Source organism: Mixophyes fleayi, chromosome 2 (genome assembly GCF_038048845.1).
Source record: "Mixophyes fleayi isolate aMixFle1 chromosome 2, aMixFle1.hap1, whole genome shotgun sequence".
NCBI classification, from domain to species: domain Eukaryota; kingdom Metazoa; phylum Chordata; class Amphibia; order Anura; family Limnodynastidae; genus Mixophyes; species Mixophyes fleayi.
The window spans coordinates 289,473,085-289,482,006 of NC_134403.1; positions in this window are offsets into that span (position 1 = coordinate 289,473,085).

An 8,922-nucleotide genomic window follows, 5' to 3' on the forward strand; every position below is an offset into this window, starting at 1 on the left:
ATACGGCGGTGTATACAAGCTAAGTATTGTCAAAAGCAAGCACAAGTGGCACATATAACAGGGAAAAGGGGCTTTGGGAGGGAAAAAGGGCGTGTGATGGGCGGACACCCCTAAGAAATACGCAAAGTGGGCGTTTACCGGTGAATACATCAAATTCATACTCTGCGGCCAGCAGCAATTCACAAGTAAAGCTTGCACCAGCTCGGGGTCTAGTCTAAGTCCACGCCAATGTTAACAGTACTGGATGAACACAGCTGGACACTCTCGTCATCTAATGCCAGAGCGAACCACACACCTGCATACACTTCTCTCATTATAAACCATTATAAAAGACTTGTTTGTCTATTTAGTAAAAAAGAATAGTTCCAAACATTGGAGTGCATAATTTTTTTAAAATAATAGTAATAATACATTAAAGTATTTTATTCCTGGTGCACTACAGGTCCCAGGATGGCCAGGTTGTCATTTGGTAGCACTAGTACTATAAGCACAAGCATACTCCAGGGCTGCATGGCCATGCTGGGACCTATAGTGCCCCAAAGAAACATGTAAATGCAACAAAGCTTAAGCATCATTTTTAATGCCATAAATGACACACACATTTTTGGTCACCTACATGAAGGGTCTGTCATCTGTAATACATTGTGTGATTCAAATAAAACCAAAACTCTGGTAGATGATGCAATCAGCTCCCCTGCAAAGTAAGCTCTTTGTAAATACATTATTTATATTATTTAAAATGTATATTACTATACATTAGTCTACATTGAAATAAATAAATAGTTGAGTTCCATTGAGTGTTGCTGTATTGTGTTTATTTTATAATAAATAGTCTTGAGTTTACTTTGCAAGAGAGTTCTCAGGTAAATACAACATTCTGTATATATACTGTAAAACCAAAACCTTAAAATAAGGTAAATAATGTTGTATTTACCTAAGAACTTTTCTGCAAAGTAAACTCAAAGCTAGTTATTGAAAAATAAACTCAACTCAACACAACTCAGCTTGGCTAAATGGTTCTATTTTGTGATTAGACGCAAGAGTGTGCCACGTAAACTGCTTATGAACTAATTCATCTTGCTACGTATCTTGAGATCCGTTCCTTGATGAATTTGATAGTACGCATGACGGACATACATGCGTAGAGTACGTAGCGCAAGTTGCGCTCAGAATGCGTGCACTAATGAACCGGGCCCATTATGTTTATAAGTATATTCATATATATGAGTATGAGATGACAGTAAAGTCATCTGTCTATCTAAATGGTATTATTATAAGGCAGCACAAATGGTCCGCAGAAACGTACATAAGGAGTGAATAGTGTACACATTTGCAATATTACATAATATTACATAATGCACAAACAGCCACAAATAAAGTACATAGTATTGAAGGCAGTGGTTGAAGTGGGCCGGTATACTGTGGTATGTCATAGCACTACTTCTCTACTGCTCTGATTGTAAAATTATCAAATTCCATTCACTTGCATTCCAATCACATTTTCCATACCGCCACCTCTAAGTTTCCACTTCAACCACTGATTCCAGGACAAACTACTGACTAGACAATGAAACATACTGATGAGACATGTAAGTAAGCATAGCAATGGGTACAGATAAGCACTATAATAGATATATGGATGCAATTAACAGATCAAATCACAGCTTGAATAAAAGTGTTTTGCCAAATCTCTATCATATACCTCCCAACTGTTCCACTTCTGGTAGGAAAGCCTTGATTTGAAGAGTCTGATCCTCTATTCCATGCAGTTAGGCATACGGTATTTCCTGGGTTATTTTAATGAAGTGCAGGTTAGTTGAACATATCATAGACTCAGAGTGAGAGGCAAGTGTTGTAGATTCTATAGTGGTGGCCTCCTATATAGAATTTATGCTGATAGCAGTGAAAGGATCCTGTCTGAGCACAAATTGGTAGAAGTGTGCTCTGGATTGTATAAAAGCAGTATCTGTATTGCTGGGTTGAGATCTGGTAAGGCAAGCTTTCAGGATCTCATAAAGTCCAAAGTCCAATGCATTTCAACCTTCTAGATTATGGGCTTCTTCACGGAGAATTTTAAGTACATGTGGAGCAGAGTGCTCCACACTTCTACCAATTTGTGATCAGACAACACCTTTTCAATTACAGGGATCAAATTCGCTTGTGAAATCTCCGTGACAAGTCTCTGCACCCCAGCCCAAGACCTCTCTTTCAGGGAGAGAAGACAGAAATTTTCCCATGAAAGCTCCAGAATCGCAATAAGAACGTCAACTAAGGCAGCTGTCCTTGCAAGATACATGTGGGTGAACCAAAAGGTACAGAAACACTATTAAAACTTTAGATCTCAATATTACTTTCATAACTTTGGAATTGTACTTATACACTAAACTGTATTGCAATTCTCATAAAAACCGATACAGGAGGACAAAATAAGTTCTACGAAGACTAAAAGGATTATATCTGGACCATCATCAATTTATTGCTATTGTCTGCTCCTATGAAGATTTTCTGTGCACACATACCTTGTTTTTATTAGTATATTTCATAAGTAAAGTTTATATCTGTTGCACTAATGCAGATTAAGTGAATGTATACTATAACCTATCTATGTGGTCTGATTTTGCTACTATGATAAGCTCACTGGATTAGTGTATGATGGCATGTATATTTCGCATGGGTTCATAACCTACTTGTTTTAAAATTCCAGAAAAAAGATACGAGTCTGTTAGCTGCTGAAGGGCTATAGGGCTGTTGAAAAGCCAGAAAAGGGTCCTGGGGTTATGAATGGAGAGAGGGCGGGCTCCATCCATTTGGACCATATAACCAAGTCTTCCAAGTTACCAATGATACTGCTGGTAATATGGTGTTGCACCTGAGTGGTGCAAGTAAAAGGCCGCAAGTCTCTCGCTGCCTGGGGATGGAGCTGCAGAGTCTCTTTGAGAGAATGCCTGATATCTTTGTTTTGTGTTTGTTAGTCAGAAGTGACCAGTGTTTAGATAACAGCTGGATGGGAAGATGATTATTTAGGAGTTTTCTTTTGTTTTGTTGCTGAATAAAACTGTCTGAGGACAGCTGTACGAAACCTTTGATGGAGATGGTACCGGGCCCCCCTACCTGGTCACACTACCTTACATCTAACTAAAATCTTTTTTACATAATGTGCACGTAGGAGGATTGAACCAATTACCTATTATTATTAACCTAAATGAAAAGGCATCTGGTTTCCCTATTTCACTTACCTCCATTCAAACAGCAGAACAATACACACAACTTTCCCCACTAAAGGAAGCGCAGACAGCCATTCCCTTTTACACTCAGCTCCTTCAATGTCTGCAAGGGCAGGCACATCGTCTAAATACCATTCATGCCTCTCTAACTCTTCCAGCACAGTTAACTCCTCCTCCTACACTAGCTGTGGTGGTTCCATCATCCTCCAATTAAAACATCAATTTGGTGGAGACCCCAAAAAATTAAAAGGATTTTCAACCAATGTGCAATTCAGTTCACACTCTCCCTGGGAAATTTCTCGTCTGAAGGACCCATGCATGCGTATATGATTTCCTTCTCATCTGGCCAATCTCTTGCTTGGCTACGGGAGTGGAAAGATGCTATTCTGCAGAATTCCACAGTATTTATCGAGACCTTCATGAAGATCTTTGACAAGCCAGGCAGAGTTTCATCAACCGCCTCCAGTCTGTTTAAGCTCCATGTCAAAGGCCAATATGTATTGCACTTTTGCACACTTGTCTCTGAAACTTGATGGACTAATGAGTCCTTACTGGCGGTCTTTTGGCAAGGCTTGACCAACCGCATTAAGGATGAAGTGGCCTCCAGGTAACTTCCTTCAGACTTTGACGAGTGAATTTCCTTCTGTGTCAGCATTGACATTGGCTTCAGAAAGCAGACCCAGGAAAAGGAACACTCCCATCACAAATTTGTTCAACTGGCACCCAGATTCCATAATCCTCCCATAACACCTGAGGAACTCATTCAAGTGGATTACTCCCAACTTTCACATGAGGAATATGAGAGGACATTTAAGAACAACCAATGCATGTATTGCACTGATCCCAGACACATTTTGGTGAATTACCCAATTAGACTGAGAAACGCCAAATCTTTACCCGGTAGTACAGAGGCAGAATTAGGAGTCAAGAATCAGTATCAATTTGTAAATAATATTTATAACTTTCTCATATTGGTCATTGCCCACCTATTGACCACCCATTTCTCTCTCTGCCTTTGTAGAATCCGGTTCTTCTGGTAATTTTATTTCCGCCCATCTGGCAGTGGATCTTATATTACCCACCAAAGTCTTGGAAAATCATCTGTCCTTAACTGCCTGTGGACGGTAACCAAGTCCTCAATGGGACTGTCCCCAAATATACCCTTCCAGTAGGATCACTCCACTTGGAATAGATCTGCCTACTAGTCCTTTTGCAAACTATTAACCCCATCATTCTATGCTTCCCATGGCTCAGGCCTCATTCTCCTCAGTTTGAGTTGAACTTCACGCAAGTTACTTCCTGGAATCTTTTTTGTTCCAAAAACTGCCTCAAATCAGCTATCCCGGGACTTTCAGATCTGTTTGCTATACACAATCTTCCAGTTCTTATCTGCCACCTTCATTAAAAGGAAGGACCCTGTGTAGCTTACTGACGGCTGTAAAGAACCGTTACCCCTTGCCTCTTATATTCGAGCTATTTGACCACATCCACAGGGCTAAAATCTTTACTAAACTAGATCTACAAGGTGCTTATAATCTCATCAGAATCGCCAACAAATATCGTCAGTTCATCAAGGATTCTTCTATGCTTATAGCACCCATCACTGCTCTTGCACATAAGGGAGCTCCTCACAAGTCCTGGCCACCAGAGCCAAACTCAGCTTTCTAAGCCTTAAAAAATACTTTCTCGTTTGCACCAGCCCTCTCACAAACAGACATTACCTGACTATGCTTTCTAGAAGATGATGGGGGTTGGTGCAGTTATGTCTCAAAGAGATACCTAAGGGTTAGGGCCCAGAAGAAAGGTCTTGGGTCAATTCAGAAGAGGTTCATGTCCCGCATCTTTTGGCCAAGTTTAAGAGGATATTTCCTCAGAAAAATGTCTTGGCTGATCATGGATGTATCTTTAAGAGGTGGGCGGAGGGAGTACTGTTAAACGCTGTCTCTGCTCACCTTCCCTGCCACTGGGACAGACACCTCCTGTGGTTTAGGTCTGGTTCCTGTGTACTATCCATTCTGCAGTACTACTCTGGTTCTAATTCAGTCTTGGATAATCTGGTTATGACTTGTACCTGTGCCTAACTACTCTATTGCCGCACATTTTGGTTCTGTTTGGATCTCTTTGTTTGACCTCAGCTACCCTGACTATTCTTCTGAATACCTCTAGGCACTTACTTGCACGCTCTGGTACAGACCCGGCATGTGCACTATGCTCTACTGGTGACTCCACTTATGATTGGCTGACAATTTAATGGTATGTTTTTATTTTAACCACCAATGATCTCAATTTAGTTGGAAAAGTCCAAAAACAGGATGTGGCTTCACAATTTAGGGACATTTTCAAAATTTACTTTAGATGGATCACTGGAGCCTAAAATGTTTAAATCTCCAAATTGTGAATGTTAGGAGGTAGGAGCGTACCACCCCTTTAGGCAAGCTTTGAGAGATCTACTCCCTTCCTCAAGTTAAGTAATATTAAATCAAGAAGGCCCCATTTCTGAAATGCTAAATGGACAAGGTGTTGCGCAAAATCCCCTTTGGCAGTCCTATGTACCTTGATTTGCATAATACCTTAGCTTTCACCTATGCACTTAGTGTAGAAATTTTGTGTGCATAACAAACACCATATCCGCCACCTGGTTAGACTGGAAAACAGTAAGGATTGTAATTTTTTTTTTGTCATTCTGTTCCTGAATACATCCACTACCACCGAACCATAAAGTCTTTTGTAACATCACTCTAGACATCCTGATTTAGGATATCCAAAGCCACAGAAGTCCACCAAATGCTCCACAGCAGAGTAAACTTAAATTTCAGCAAAACCGTGGATTTATTGAGCAAGATGGTGGCATTTACAGAGAAGCAGAAGTTTGCAGTGGCTGATTTGAGTAATTGGGTGGTCACTACTAAGTAGATGGCAACCAGACGCGACGGGGAAAGTAACAGGCGGCCGTCCCGAAGGAGCAGAGACGGGACAGCACCCAATACCATCGTTTTACATTCTTTTACCCCCCATATGCATGGTACATAAATATTGACTACTTCTCCTTTAGAAACACCTCTTCATGAGATTGGGCCCATATGTCAATTAGATTTCCAATAATACTCCACAAATGATAGAGCTGTTAATCCAAGCTGGCAACTTAAACCCTCCATAATACTGGACAGAGCAGTTATCAAAGATGTTAAGCGTAAGCTAGAGCATTATTTTACCACCATCACCATCATTTATTTATATAGCGCCACTGATTCCGCAGCGCTGAACAGAGAACTCACTCACATCATTACTTTACAAACAAATAACACAAGAGATGTTTCTCCCCCCATAATTTGATAATCCCAAACATAAATTGTGCACAGGGGGTTTATTAAACGGGGATCCAAGCTTAATCAAGTCAGAAAGGCTTGCATCACTACCTTCTTATTCCAAATACCAACTATGGAGAGTGTTCTTTATGAGGGACTCAGTTCGTGCCTGCGTTTCCAAGTTAGGAGTGTGCTTGGTTTCTGCAACTGTTTGTATTATGAGCATGGAAGCAAATGAGACAGATTACAGATCTCAGACTTTATACATTCTTCAGGCTCTACCAAAGTACCAATATTATTGTTGCAAACGTTAAAGATGCCGTTTATTAACTTTTTTTGGACAACTAAACAACCCCAACTTAAAATAGTGTTATTGACACTTACAAAACATAGTGGGTAGCAGAGCTACTGCACAGTCTGAAATATTATAAATCAGGGCATCTGTCTGTCTTTTGGCTAAGATCAACTGTAAATGGCCATGTATGCAGTGAGGCTCAAAAGCGCCCCTTGTAAGCGATGAGCCGTCAGTTGATCCTCTGGCCAAAAGGCTGATTGCCTGAAGACCGAGGAGCTTTGTGCCCCCAGTTTGGCCTGAGCTGGGGGTGCCAGAAAATGCACTAGTGATGGGGCAGCCCCATGCACAGAGTATGCTACTTTTAAATTTCAGTTGGCACCATTTTTCCTTTGCCCTAGCATTTTGGCCGGGGCAGGGACAGTTTTTATATGCACAGCCGAGGGGCTGGGGCCTTTATTGGCACCACACTTTACACATTTTTGTTTTTGGGGTTTGGGTATAGACCCTTATGGTCAACCCTCTCCCCTAGTCACCAAACGCTCCCTCCTTTTGGTGGGCGCTGAATAACCAATTCCTCAGCAGAACTTTTGGCCTACCATGGGGAGAAAGGGGCCTGCAGGAGCCTTGCGGCGGAGGTGGGTTTGAAGACCCTTGCCTCCTAAAAGGCCTTTTGGCTCCAAAGGTCAGTGATGTCAAGGGGTCCTTCCAAGCTTCGGCGAAGGGGGGCCTGAAGGCCCTTGTCCATATCTGGGGCCTTTTGGCTCCTGGGGGATGAGGAAGAACAAGGCCCTTCCCTTTAGGGAGGGTCTAAAGTCACAAACAACCTGCACAGTCCTTTCGTGCAGTGCTCTGCACTGGGTAATTGGAAGAACCGCACCTCGACCTTCAATTACAAAAAAACCTGTTGATTAGATTAGTTCCTTTAAAAGTAAGGGTCTGATTGGAACAGGTGTTTACTCAAATCCCCCAAGTATTGCGTGTTACAACCACTCTTAACAGCCATTCAAATATCCTCCTAAGAAACAACATACAATTCACCGGTTCTTTGCTTCATATACATTTTTACATAGATTTTTTACATAGTTTTGTCTGAGTGAGGAACTCTTGAAGACCCGACACTCTGCTCCATGCTCTATTCTAAGCTAAGGGAGGGCAATCAGATACACCAGTGGAGTTATATGCAAGATAAGCACTATCCCTCTTCCATAGAAATCTCTTGTAGACAATTTACACTGTTTAAATAAATGTGCCTTCTCACACCTAAGTTATGGGAAAATATATTTTTGGGTAACACACAAATATTCCCTGATCAACAGGATCAAAGAATCCAGCTGTGTCCATGACAGAAGACAACCATGGTGTTTAAAAGTATTCTCCTTCACTAATCAGTTGGATGGATGGAAAGGATTTTTCATATTTAGTGGCATGGCATGAAAATACAACTGCATTGGCTAGAGATTCTTAGATTGTTGATGACAATAACCAGCATACAGATGCCCAAATTTAACGTCTTCATCAAATGCTTTACCAAATAAAGCCTACAAGAATTTCCTACTTCAATACTTAAATGCTGAAAACACATTCCAGGCCTATGGAAATTGAACTAGGTACCAAACATAAAAGACTGACTCTACCATATTAACGCGATTATGGAAATAGGTGAGATGGTGCAGCATTGGAGTAGTAAGTTAACCATCAATTCTTCAATCTGGATGTAATTAAAGACCACAGCCATATACAAATCCCTCATAGCTTTCTTAAACTATGAAATGTACCAGGCCCTCTTGGAGCCGGGAACAATCTCCACAGAATCTTTCTCTCGCCTCTCCTGCTTTTCTCCTCGACTCTAGCCCCCTAGACCTTGACTCTAGCCCCCAGAACTGATCATCCCCTATAACAATAGGGCTACCAAGTGTATCGAATTCCCCAGGACAATCCTTTTATCTTTAACTGACAATGCTTATTTTCCCATAATACTGACTTCTAAGCTAACGTGATAATTGGGTATAAGTTCCTATAATTTTAATTGGCATACAAATAGAAGTATGTATTTCAATATTATGGCTTGAGTAAACTTTAGGTCATGGTGTCCTGGTTT